The sequence below is a fragment of the Zootermopsis nevadensis genome, unplaced genomic scaffold, assembly GCF_977971745.1.
Source record: "Zootermopsis nevadensis isolate Lab colony 2312 unplaced genomic scaffold, Znev_1.0 Znev_ptg000045l, whole genome shotgun sequence".
Taxonomy (NCBI): domain Eukaryota; kingdom Metazoa; phylum Arthropoda; class Insecta; order Blattodea; family Termopsidae; genus Zootermopsis; species Zootermopsis nevadensis.
Window position 1 is genome coordinate 2,337,125 of NW_028259177.1, and position 13,619 is coordinate 2,350,743.

The following is a 13,619-nucleotide window of genomic DNA, read 5'->3' on the forward strand; positions in this document are numbered from 1 at the left end:
TGTCTCTAATTCTTTTGGCATTCTGCAGTTGGGGGCTAAGCTGCCCTCTTATTCAGTTGTGCGTTACTTCATATTCTGCTAATTTTATTTCAGTAATAAATATAAATTAATTAACGATTAAACAAATTGCTTTCAGACGGACTTGAAAATTATTCCACCTACCATCCGAGACAGAAGTCCAAAGGTAATGTCTGTCCCAGCTGTCTCAGGAGCGGAATCTATTGGAAATGAGATATTCGACTCATCAACGAGTACTTCTATGGTGTAAGGATCTTTCCTGGACAGGACCCAACTCATGTGTACGTGGGCTGGGTAACAACGCAGTATCACTTCTTCAGCAAGGATTTCAATCAGAGTAGTGTCCGCAAGGCTTCTGTTATGATTGTGGATGACCATGACAGAATTATTGAAAGGTGACAACATAATCCTCTGTGTTCTAATTTTCTTGCCTCGTTCTGCAATAGCGATGGCTTACGTAACGTTACAAGTAACTATTTAAGTTTATTCCAATTAAAACTGAGCTGTTATGTATACATAATTACGTTTATAGTCTTTTGAATTTAGAAACATTGGAATGCCTTTTCTTTTTTGTAAGGAAAGGTGGTCTTATGTTATTATTACACCGTTTTAGTTCACATTTGTACATCCCACTAATTATTTTAGATTCATTTTGTGATATCACTAAATTTGGTATGTCTGTCATGCAATTAAAAGCCATACCACCTTTATACCCTCTAATTTCCCACAACCAGTAATGCCATCTTGGCTGCGTTACAAACGTATGAGGTGGGATTCATTTCCTCGTTCACAAGACTCCTCCTCGTTGTTCACTGGTATTAATACTTTTTATCTTTGAAATTATGAAATTTGAAAGCAAAGTATTAAGTTTTGTTACGATAGCATCGATCGTCAGAGTTGCTACGTGGTCCGAGCTGACGAACTCTACAATGAAGTAACTCATGATTCATCAGGCAAAGGGGCATCAGAGGGAATGTTTGTTGGTTGCTTTGTTGACACAGCAGGGACAGGGAATTTAAATTACCATATTATAGGCTGCCGGCCTGACTTCATTCTGGGGTTAGTGGCTTGGTTAGGTTGCTAGGGCAACATGCAGCCAGCTGGATCATGTGTCCCAGTGAGGTTGCCAAGATTGCAGCAGAAATAAATTATGTTTTTGAGGGAAATTGAAATATTTAATAAATTTTGTAACTATAACTCCCTTAACCTTTTAAGTGCTAGTTTAAATCTGTGTATCTCCAACTGGACCAATTTAAAACCGACAGTGTTATGCTATGCTGTGCATGTGTTTTGATAAAACAGCGTACGTCTCTTAAAAACCCATACAGGACAGTGAAGTAAAATACGCATTGGTCAGGAAATTGTACTTTGTAAATTAGAACGTTTCTCAAGATATTGTTCACAAGAATTGTTATAATTGGAAGGAATGTTACACGTATTTATATATTATGCTATTATTAGATTCATATTCTGAAAAATATTGTGAATTTATTGATGTGTTTAGTGGGAAATGTGAACGTACTGTGTAAACTTCTCTTCTCCTATGTTGTTTTGATAGATGGAACCTGAAACATCTTTGTGGAAGCGACGAGCATGGGGCATGTTATACCACAGGTTAGGTTAGGTCTATATACACTTGTTGCTTTTAAGAGGTATCAAGTTTTAAATCACATTACCAATTTCAAGTGATATGCTGCATAAAATGAGTCAGCACTGTAAGGAGATGCAGACAGAAATTTAGTTACAGAATTACAGAATTTTGCACCAACATTTGCATAATTTATTTATATAATGTAGATTGTAGGGAATTTTTTCAGATTCCTTCATTATTATTATATGTTTTGTGCGTTGTTTCTTTAATACATACTGAGGAGATGGACAGGATTTTCTGTAACTACAAATATACAGCTGGCTCTTCTTAATGTGATATTTGACAGATACATCATCCAATAATTTTTTTCACCTGGCTAAATTCGTTAAATTATTTTAATTTTCTATATTCTGACATAAAAGTCTGCAAAACATTATTATTTACCAAAGCAAAATAATGAATGTAATCAGTCACTTTCAGGTCTTATTTTTATACAGTTCCTTCAGAACATGTGTCCGTCGGCCAGAACTTTTGTGACCACATGCTTATTAAAATGCACCCTTTAATAAATCATTGTTTCTCTTTTTTTTACAGTTTCCACCAATGCTTGAAACCTCATCAGTGGGCACGAGTACCTAATCAATCTTTGCAAGTGCATGCCCTGAAGCTGTCAGACATTCGTGGTTGGAGTATGCTGTGTGAAGACGCTGTGTCCGTGTTGGCACTTCACATTCCAGAAGAAGACAGACGCATCGATATTTTGGAATTAATGAGACGGAACGAACGCTGAGGTAAATGTGAACACCTCGTGACGGACGATAAATATTCATGATACAGGACACACGATCTTCCTTTGTGTTCACATTCAATACTATGACAGATAATGGGTACCAGGGGTCCTTTCCCCAGGAGTAAGGCACGGCCAGGTCGTGACACTGACTACTTGCCTCCGTCTAGTGCCTGAGTTGAGAATTAGTCGGAGCTACACCCCCTCTCCCCCCAAGCACCTACGTGGCCCATATCAATTTAGCTTAACTTTTAGTTTTACAAAATGTTTAGTCTAATAGTTTGAAAATACCCCAAGAAAACATTTTCTAAATTTGTCTGTCAAGAAATAACAATCTGAAAGCCGGCGAATTATCTTTCACAACCCACAATTTAGCAGTGAATCTGGTGTCATTAATTTTAGAGCCCGTTACTGCAGTTGAAGGAACTTATGCACTGGAGATGATATTCTGGCAAGTTAACAGAATGGATGAAATACTAAAGCCCCTTGCAGCATAATTGATTATGGGATGATCACTTTTCAAATTATAACTTGTACCTCAAGGAAAAACGTAATAGTCCACCCAGCGTAACCCAGAAATCTGTAGCAAATAAGAGTCTTATTTGGCTAGAGAGCTCATTGCAGTTTCATTTTAAAGGTGACAGGATTACAGTTTCCTATGTAGAGAATCTGAGTGTAAATATTGTACTGTACGTGTTTCTGAAATATTTGCTTCGGCTAATTAATACCACTGGAATATAATAGAATTTCCTGCGAGGATTTGCGAGTAGTTCTTCCTGCTTTGCTCATCCTAATACTTATACAATATTAGTGCCATAATTAAATTTATAATTTTAAACTGTATTTTATAATAGTTTACGTAAACAAATTCTTCTCGTCGTTATTCAGATTATACATTTTTAAGTGTTGCGTAAGGTTTTTACGCATGCTTGTATTAAATTCATTGAATCCCATTCTGCTGTAATTAAAATGAATTTTAATTCTTATCTGTAAATTTTATATCAGTTCTGACATGGTGCTTTATCCTCCTTACGTATTTTTACATACTTGAGACCTACAAATCTTCTTCAGATATTTACGACAAAAATTCCGAACACAAGATGGAAGAGAATTCACAGACCCCACAGCAGTAGAATCTTACTTCTGTAGTTTGACTTTGTAGACATTTCGTTGTGTTAAGTGTGCAAATAGGAATTGGAATCAGCACAGCACATAATTATAAAACATAACTTTGCTAATATTTTAAAAAGAAGTTAAGTATGACTTTGAATTATAAGGTATTCAGGGGAAAAAACATGCAACAGGTTTTGTACGCAGCGTATTCATAATTTTTTTAGGTTACAGGAGCATGTGATACGTGAATGAAAGCTCACTTTTTGTGGAATGTATGTGGTCTTCATGTGAACACATGTTCGGTCTGAGATCTTTCAGCCCTGTGGACTCGCTGTAGTCCACAACACATGACCTTTAATCTCCTCAGGAACAGTTTCAACTTTACTTACATTTCCTGAACTGTGTGTGGGTTGGTGCATGATTTTTTGAGGTACCCCCCCCCCCCCCTTAGGAAGCAGTCGCAGGGATTTTTGTCTGGTGAGGATTTCAACTGAACTATGCTTATGGGCTTTCAGAATGAACAGAATTGGCATTCACTGACTGCTTATTCAGTAAATGTGTTTTGTGAGTGTCAAACTAGTCTTGTGTTTTTCCATATGATTCTTATTTTGTCAGTGTCGAGTCTTAAAAATTTTGTGTTCATCTGTTTGGCCTAATTTGATTGTATATTCATAAGTTACTGTAGTATATGTTAATTAAATTTTGAGTTTGGTAATTATCTGAAGTAATGATTTTGTCTTTCAGGGAGGTTTGTAAAAATGAATATATCGTTCCGTTGGGTCCAGAGTTAAAGGAATTATATGAAGATCCTGCAATGGACCATAGTCTGCGCTACGTAAAAACAGAATCAGTAAGACCACAGATGAATATGACAGACATACATTTTTAAATTATTGTAAGAAGAATAGAAAATATTATTAGAATTCTGTTTTGCTAAGAAAATGTTAAACTTGTTGTACTCTGTGAAAAAGGAGAAAATACGTACACACACGTGCACGTAAAAACTTTATAATGCTGAATCAGGATTACATTTTTTTTGATATTGGGAAGTTTTATTAAAATTTGTTGGCATTTTCCAATTTTGGTTACAATTGCATTATATTAATGGACACTTTACTGAAAATGAAAATGACTTGGTTGGGAACCCGCGGGCTACCTTCCTGATTCGATTTTATTGAAGTCTGTGATGTGATTGGTTCTTATTCTCACAGTTACAGTTGAAACCTGTTTGTAGTAAAGCAACAAATTGGATAAAATATTTCTTAAACTGCACGTTTGGTTCCACAGGGTCCCATTTTTATATTAATGATAAAATTTTAATAAATGATGTGTTTCTATCATATGGCCAGTCAGATTGCTTCTAAGTCGAATATTTACGTATTCAATGAATTCAATTAAAGATAAAGATTTCCGTCTTCTGGGATGTTGCGCCGTGTAGTCTGGTCGATGTTAACCAACGTTTCGGAGGTCATACTGCCTCCGTCATCAGGGCGATTAAAGATAGTTTTTGTGGGACCAGTTACAAGAGACTACTGTGTATAAATTGTATAAACTTGGGCATTTGTGGAATGGTTTGATTCGATTAATTCTTTATAAAGAGCTGTGCGTGTACTAATGAAAATGTTCGATGTTATTTCAGGCCCTTGCTGAAATTGTTGGAGGATGTTGTTAAGTCGCTGATCATGATTGATCCAGGGACTTGGGATGAATCATTTCAGGAAGGTAATTTTTGTATGTGTATAATAATTTGAGATAAAAGCTGGAAAGAGAGAGCATTTAAATATTAACCTTTCTTGGCCTTGCATTATGGCTTATGTGCGTTCGAGCTGGCCACTAGCATACAACTAAACCATTAATGTTTTAGGTATGACATTTAAATTCCCGTGGTCTACGCACGTGTATATAAAGTGATCCTTGTTACGAAATACAGTGTATTTATTGCATTTTTAAGCTTAGAATGTCAAATGAAAGCTCTGTTCTTGAGAATGAACCCATTTACCTGAACGTAAAGTTTTTGTAAAAATCTGTCTTTATATACGTAACTACTTTACATTTATTTTCAGTTATTTCAGGTTTCTTTATGCCCGAACCCTCAGTTTTGTAGTCGTGTTGTACGACCTGACTGTTCGTGCCTCGACACAGGGTCTGTGAAGTTATTTCTAGACTGAGTTAGCTGTATGAATAACTTTTAATCTTTTCCTGTCAATTTACGATACAGAAATGCCCACATTTTCCATGATGATTTGATATCTGAAATGAACTCTTATCACATTGGAGGGAGTGAAATTAAATTTATTACTTCTTCTTACATTCAGAGTTTGTTGTCCTGCTGCTGACCATATGACTGCATCTTGACAATTTATTAGTAAAAATTGTCTACGTGATAAGTAAGTCACTGCAAAAGCAGGGAATTGAACCTGATGATGGCCACATTGGGCTGAAAATGCTGTTCTAGAGAAATTACATTGAACTGAGTGTGTGAAAAGTGACAAAGAAGGAAAACCAAGGAGTGAAATCTCATCAACACTTGTTTCTTTATAGAGCTGAGAAGTCATTAATTAAATCATTTTATAAATACAAATCAAGGAGTGATTTGTTGGGAATAAGAAACTGTCTTCACACTTGTCAGTAGTTACCAGTGCAGAAAGGAGGTTGCAGCACTTGCCTTGTCCATTTATGGTATCTGTTTGTCCATTAATAAGACCTTCCTTTCTTTGTAACGAGTTTAATGACGCACTCGTGGCTTCAGAACTAGCCATATGGTCTTGTGTAATAACCCTGTAGTTAAGAGAGTCTTGGCTTACTTCAAGTCTGTTTCTATTAGGCCTCCAGCGTGGTTATTCAGAAGATGCTGTTGAAGCAGATGAACTTATAATAAATGGACCATCACCAGAACCTTCTGCAAGCAAACTGAAGCATAAACCATCCAGACGTCCGAGGAGAGGCTCGCTCTCACGAAACGTCACATACGACAAACTGGAAAATGCACAAATGAATGGTACGTTAGAACGAGGTAGGTATTCGTGGTTGTTCTGAAAATAATTAAGAATTGGTTATTAAACGTGGTTAAATTACATGTGCATTTGCAAAGGCAGTCGACTGAATTTCACACTTACTGCATATATTATCTGATTGAAAAGTATTTGTTGTAACTCAAAATGAAATTATATTATATTACTTTGATGATGTGATGTCTCAGAACAGTACGAGCACATAAAGACTTGTTTTAATTTGAAGAACGTGGAACTGCCTTTTGTCGCATGTTTAATATCAAACGTATTTCCAGTATGGCACGGTCATAGGCCGAAAGATTGAAAATTTAAATTTATATGCTTTATGATGTTAAGAGAACCGATGTGGTCATTTTATATAAAAAATATTATTTGTAACTAATTGAATTTATTTTAAAAAATTGTCTTTATTTACATAGTTACTGCACGCAACATAAATTAATAATATTTGACTGATGCATTTTAAAAAAGTTTAACCATTGATATTATTGCTTTGTGGAAGTAACGCTGGTTTAAGGCAAATCACTAGATTACAAGAATTGACGTACATGAGAAGAATGTGGGGAGACATTGGTGATTGAAATCAATATTATTAGGCTGCAGTAATCAAAGAACATACTTAACCATGTGCTGTGATAGTAAAGCTTCACCAGCTGGAAGGAATTTACTTTTGTTGATTCCTGTTTTTCACATCTTTTATTGTTATTTGGCTCTTAATAAGAACTGTTCAAATTTTGGTGATATTTCATATATGAAATTGTTACTTATTTACCATAATAGGTTTCTGTTCTTTGTTAAACAAATGTGTTTTGTCCTTTTTCATCCGGGTTTTACAACGGTGTACGAGGTTTGACTGTTTTGAAAGTAGGGAAGTGGGTTCAAGCTCTCGTGGCAGTTCGTTCTTAATCCGATCTTTTTTTGTGGTGATGTAACGTCTTTAAGACAAAGTAACTGCTTATGGTTTCCACTGTTGGATGTACTTGTAATGTAAGTCTTCTGGGTTGTGACACCGTGTAGTCTTATAAGTAATTAATAATGTCCCAGGGGAGCATATCACTTGTTAAAGATGGAATTCATACACATTTCTGCCCAGAAGGTGGAGGTGCTATGTTCCTCTGACCCCCTGTAAGACTATATGATTTTATAACCAGATGACTGCATTCCACATCTTTAATACCATGAGAATCTGAAATCTAGGCTGTGCTGTATCAGCGAGCGTCTTGAGGAAGTAGCTTTAGTTTGGAGTTGGAGATGTTAAGAATCTCCAAAATACTATCAATGCTCCCTGCATCCATGCAGTTACGTTGTCCAGAAAGGGGACCTAAATTGTTAGAAAAGTAATTATTGTAATTATATTTTGTTTATTTGAAACATGTTTTAGTACTGAATGTCATTGACACGTATGGTCTAATGGGTGCACAAAAGCAACGTAATTCATTAATGGAACACGTGAATTTTGCTGCCATAGATTATGCATGTTTTCAAGTATGCTATACCTACAACACAATACATGGCTTATTTTATAGAGAATAATAATAATTTGTGCCTGAGATTTGAGTTTTTCATGGCAATGAAGATGGCAGTCATTGTCATAATTTGCATGAAAGTGTGTTAGAAGCCCACAATAATTAAATGTTATATTGTTACTAAAACGTGCTATTAAACATTAAGAGAATGCTTAAAATATTCTCAGAGAAATAATTTGGTTCACATTAAACATTGTTTATATGATAGCTGGGAATATTGTACAATGACATGACTGTCTCTCTGTGGGACTGTGGCTCTTAACTGGCCCATTGGCCACCCCCAGATGATACATGAATGAAAATGGAGCGTCAGTGAAATGATATTTGCAGGTAGAAACTGGAAAACTCAGGGAAAAACAAGTCCGAATGCATATTTGTCCCCCGCAAATCCCATATAGGCTGCCCTGGGCATGAACGTGAGCTTCACTGGTGAGAAGTCAGTGAATTATCACCTGTGCCCTGCCATGCCGTCTCGGTATCTGCCTTACGTGTTGCATCCAGCACCTCGGCTTATAGAGACCGTGTGAGGCACAGACCGCGTTCGTCAGAGACACAGTCCGACGGCGATCTGTCCTGCATGGCATCAGGTGGGGTGAAATTTGAAAAAAAATTTGAAATTTCTCCAAAATTTTCGAAAAATCAAAAAACGCTGACAATTGTCTGAAAAGCGCACAAAACCGAAAATTTTTGAAAAATTCCACTTTCAAAATTTTTTCAAAAATATAAAAAAAAATGGGTTTTGTGCGCTTTTCAGACAATTTCCAGCTTTTTTTTATTTTTCGAAAAATTTTGAAATTTTTTAAAAAAAATTAAAAAATCAAAAAACGCTGGAAAATGTCCAAATAGCGCACAAAACCAAAAAAAATTGAAAAATTCCGCTTTCAAAATTTTTTTCAAAAATTTCAAAATTTTTGGGTTTTGTGCACCTTTCAGATAATTTCTATCGTTTTTTGATTTTTCGAAAATTTTGAATTTTTTTTTCAAAACTCTCACCAAGGGATGCATGCCAACCTCGGCGAATGCCTCACTATGTCTCTGCCGGACTCGTCCACGATCCGTGTCTCTCTACTGCTTTCTGTCGCACATTTTGCAACATCTCACAGTTAGAACATCTTGTAGAATAACCTGTCTTGACTATGACCTATGTAGCAGGTACTTCGAGAGCAACATTGACAAGTTTATTCGGTTCAGGATGTCTATTTCTCGGCCACCAATATTTCTGAATCTTGTCATTGCTTTTCGATAGGAAGGACAAAGTCATGGAAATAAGAGCTGAAAGTAGAATTGACATGTAATTGGAACTGTCAAATTATTTTAAAATATAAATTTTATCATAGATTCTTCTCTCGTGAACGTGATTCAAGCAATGGTCGTCTGAAGAAGGGAGGAACTCCAGAACCAGCTGTGGATGGAGATGTCAGCCCTGAGAGAAAACCAGTTGGCATGGGCCGCACTAGTAGACTACATGTGCGGACACCACGAGCGAGGGTCTCGCAGGTGAGCTTCTATACAATAAGGTTGTAATAAGAGGTACATGAAATATCCATTTGACTTCTATTTAATAAAAGGTTATGTTTTGGCTTCCTTATCCATCTTCAGGGCTTGTTACAGACGGTGTTTAATTTTGATATGACTTTTGTTCCTCTGTGCAGAAATTTCTCATGTACTGTCTCAAATTCTTTTGGCATTCTGCAGTTGGGGGCTAAGCTGCCCTCTTATTCAGTTGTGCGTTACTTCATATTCTGCTAATTTTATTTCAGTAATAAATATAAATTAATTAACGATTAAACAAATTGCTTTCAGACGGACTTGAAAATTATTCCACCTACCATCCGAGACAGAAGTCCAAAGGTAATGTCTGTCCCAGCTGTCTCAGGAGCGGAATCTATTGGCAATGAGATATTCGACTCATCAATGAGTACTTCTATGGACAGGACCCAACTCATGTGTACGTGGGCTGGGTAACAACGCAGTATCACTTCTTCAGCAAGGATTTCAATCAGAGTAGTGTCCGCAAGGCTTCTGTTATGATTGTGGATGACCATGACAGAATTATTGAAAGGTGACAACATAATCCTCTGTGTTCTAATTTTCTTGCCTCGTTCTGCAATAGCGATGGCTTACGTAACGTTACAAGTAACTATTTAAGTTTATTCCAATTAAAACTGAGCTGTTATGTATACATAATTACGTTTATAGTCTTTTGAATTTAGAAACATTGGAATGCCTTTTCTTTTTTGTAAGGAAAGGTGGTCTTATGTTATTATTACACCGTTTTAGTTCACATTTGTACATCCCACTAATTATTTTAGATTCATTTTGTGATATCACTAAATTTGGTATGTCTGTCATGCAATTAAAAGCCATACCACCTTTATACCCTCTAATTTCCCACAACCAGTAATGCCATCTTGGCTGCGTTACAAACGTATGAGGTGGGATTCATTTCCTCGTTCACAAGACTCCTCCTCGTTGTTCACTGGTATTAATACTTTTTATCTTTGAAATTATGAAATTTGAAAGCAAAGTATTAAGTTTTGTTACGATAGCATCGATCGTCAGAGTTGCTACGTGGTCCGAGCTGACGAACTCTACAATGAAGTGACTCATGATTCATCAGGCAAAGGGGCATCAGAGGGAATGTTTGTTGGTTGCTTTGTTGACACAGCAGGGACAGGGAATTTAAATTACCATATTATAGGCTGCCGGCCTGACTTCATTCTGGGGTTAGTGGCTTGGTTAGGTTGCTAGGGCAACATGCAGCCAGCTGGATCATGTGTCCCAGTGAGGTTGCCAAGATTGCAGCAGAAATAAATTATGTTTTTGAGGGAAATTGAAATATTTAATAAATTTTGTAACTATAACTCCCTTAACCTTTTAAGTGCTAGTTTAAATCTGTGTATCTCCAACTGGACCAATTTAAAACCGACAGTGTTATGCTATGCTGTGCATGTGTTTTGATAAAACAGCGTACGTCTCTTAAAAACCCATACAGGACAGTGAAGTAAAATACGCATTGGTCAGGAAATTGTACTTTGTAAATTAGAACGTTTCTCAAGATATTGTTCACAAGAATTGTTATAATTGGAAGGAATGTTACACGTATTTATATATTATGCTATTATTAGATTCATATTCTGAAAAATATTGTGAATTTATTGATGTGTTTAGTGGGAAATGTGAACGTACTGTGTAAACTTCTCTTCTCCTATGTTGTTTTGATAGATGGAACCTGAAACATCTTTGTGGAAGCGACGAGCATGGGGCATGTTATACCACAGGTTAGGTTAGGTCTATATACACTTGTTGCTTTTAAGAGGTATCAAGTTTTAAATCACATTACCAATTTCAAGTGATATGCTGCATAAAATGAGTCAGCACTGTAAGGAGATGCAGACAGAAATTTAGTTACAGAATTACAGAATTTTGCACCAACATTTGCATAATTTATTTATATAATGTAGATTGTAGGGAATTTTTTCAGATTCCTTCATTATTATTATATGTTTTGTGCGTTGTTTCTTTAATACATACTGAGGAGATGGACAGGATTTTCTGTAACTACAAATATACAGCTGGCTCTTCTTAATGTGATATTTGACAGATACATCATCCAATATTTTTTTTCACCTGGCTAAATTCGTTAAATTATTTTAATTTTCTATATTCTGACATAAAAGTCTGCAAAACATTATTATTTACCAAAGCAAAATAATGAATGTAATCAGTCACTTTCAGGTCTTATTTTTATACAGTTCCTTCAGAACATGTGTCCGTCGGCCAGAACTTTTGTGACCACATGCTTATTAAAATGCACCCTTTAATAGTTTCTCTTTTATGCAGTTTCCACCAAGACTTAAAGTACGGTGCTTGAAACCTCATCAGTGGGCACGAGTACCTAATCAATCTTTGCAAGTGCATGCCCTGAAGCTGTCAGACATTCGTGGTTGGAGTATGCTGTGTGAAGACGCTGTGTCCGTGTTGGCACTTCACATTCCAGAAGAAGACAGACGCATCGATATTTTGGAATTAATGAGACGGAACGAACGCTGAGGTAAATGTGAACACCTCGTGACGGACGATAAATATTCATGATACAGGACACACGATCTTCCTTTGTGTTCACATTCAATACTATGACAGATAATGGGTACCAGGGGTCCTTTCCCCAGGAGTAAGGCACGGCCAGGTCGTGACACTGACTACTTGCCTCCGTCTAGTGCCTGAGTTGAGAATTAGTCGGAGCTACACCCCCTCTCCCCCCAAGCACCTACGTGGCCCATATCAATTTAGCTTAACTTTTAGTTTTACAAAATGTTTAGTCTAATAGTTTGAAAATACCCCAAGAAAACATTTTCTAAATTTGTCTGTCAAGAAATAACAATCTGAAAGCCGGCGAATTATCTTTCACAACCCACAATTTAGCAGTGAATCTGGTGTCATTAATTTTAGAGCCCGTTACTGCAGTTGAAGGAACTTATGCACTGGAGATGATATTCTGGCAAGTTAACAGAATGGATGAAATACTAAAGCCCCTTGCAGCATAATTGATTATGGGATGATCACTTTTCAAATTATAACTTGTACCTCAAGGAAAAACGTAATAGTCCACCCAGCGTAACCCAGAAATCTGTAGCAAATAAGAGTCTTATTTGGCTAGAGAGCTCATTGCAGTTTCATTTTAAAGGTGACAGGATTACAGTTTCCTATGTAGAGAATCTGAGTGTAAATATTGTACTGTACGTGTTTCTGAAATATTTGCTTCGGCTAATTAATACCACTGGAATATAATAGAATTTCCTGCGAGGATTTGCGAGTAGTTCTTCCTGCTTTGCTCATCCTAATACTTATACAATATTAGTGCCATAATTAAATTTATAATTTTAAACTGTATTTTATAATAGTTTACGTAAACAAATTCTTCTCGTCGTTATTCAGATTATACATTTTTAAGTGTTGCGTAAGGTTTTTACGCATGCTTGTATTAAATTCATTGAATCCCATTCTGCTGTAATTAAAATGAATTTTAATTCTTATCTGTAAATTTTATATCAGTTCTGACATGGTGCTTTATCCTCCTTACGTATTTTTACATACTTGAGACCTACAAATCTTCTTCAGATATTTACGACAAAAATTCCGAACACAAGATGGAAGAGAATTCACAGACCCCACAGCAGTAGAATCTTACTTCTGTAGTTTGACTTTGTAGACATTTCGTTGTGTTAAGTGTGCAAATAGGAATTGGAATCAGCACAGCACATAATTATAAAACATAACTTTGCTAATATTTTAAAAAGAAGTTAAGTATGACTTTGAATTATAAGGTATTCAGGGGAAAAAACATGCAACAGGTTTTGTACGCAGCGTATTCATAATTTTTTTAGGTTACAGGAGCATGTGATACGTGAATGAAAGCTCACTTTTTGTGGAATGTATGTGGTCTTCATGTGAACACATGTTCGGTCTGAGATCTTTCAGCCCTGTGGACTCGCTGTAGTCCACAACACATGACCTTTAATCTCCTCAGGAACAGTTTCAACTTTACTTACATTTCCTGAACTGTGTGTGGG

General features: G+C 36.2%; 1 protein-coding gene across 3 annotated transcripts in view; it reads left to right on the top strand.

Annotated features, from left to right (window-relative positions):
- The window catches only part of LOC147871641 (ryanodine receptor-like), a 64,389-nt gene that overhangs the window by 15,851 nt on the left and 34,919 nt on the right, over positions 1-13,619 (top strand). For all 3 annotated transcript variants that reach the window (XM_087360565.1, XM_087360564.1, XM_087360568.1), the window contains 8 exons: positions 137-1,632; positions 2,204-2,400; positions 4,254-4,359; positions 5,149-5,231; positions 6,334-6,522; positions 9,384-9,543; positions 9,850-11,327; positions 11,890-12,100. The gene's annotated coding sequence lies outside the window, so the exon portion shown is untranslated. The remainder of the gene's footprint in view (positions 1-136; positions 1,633-2,203; positions 2,401-4,253; positions 4,360-5,148; positions 5,232-6,333; positions 6,523-9,383; positions 9,544-9,849; positions 11,328-11,889; positions 12,101-13,619) is intronic.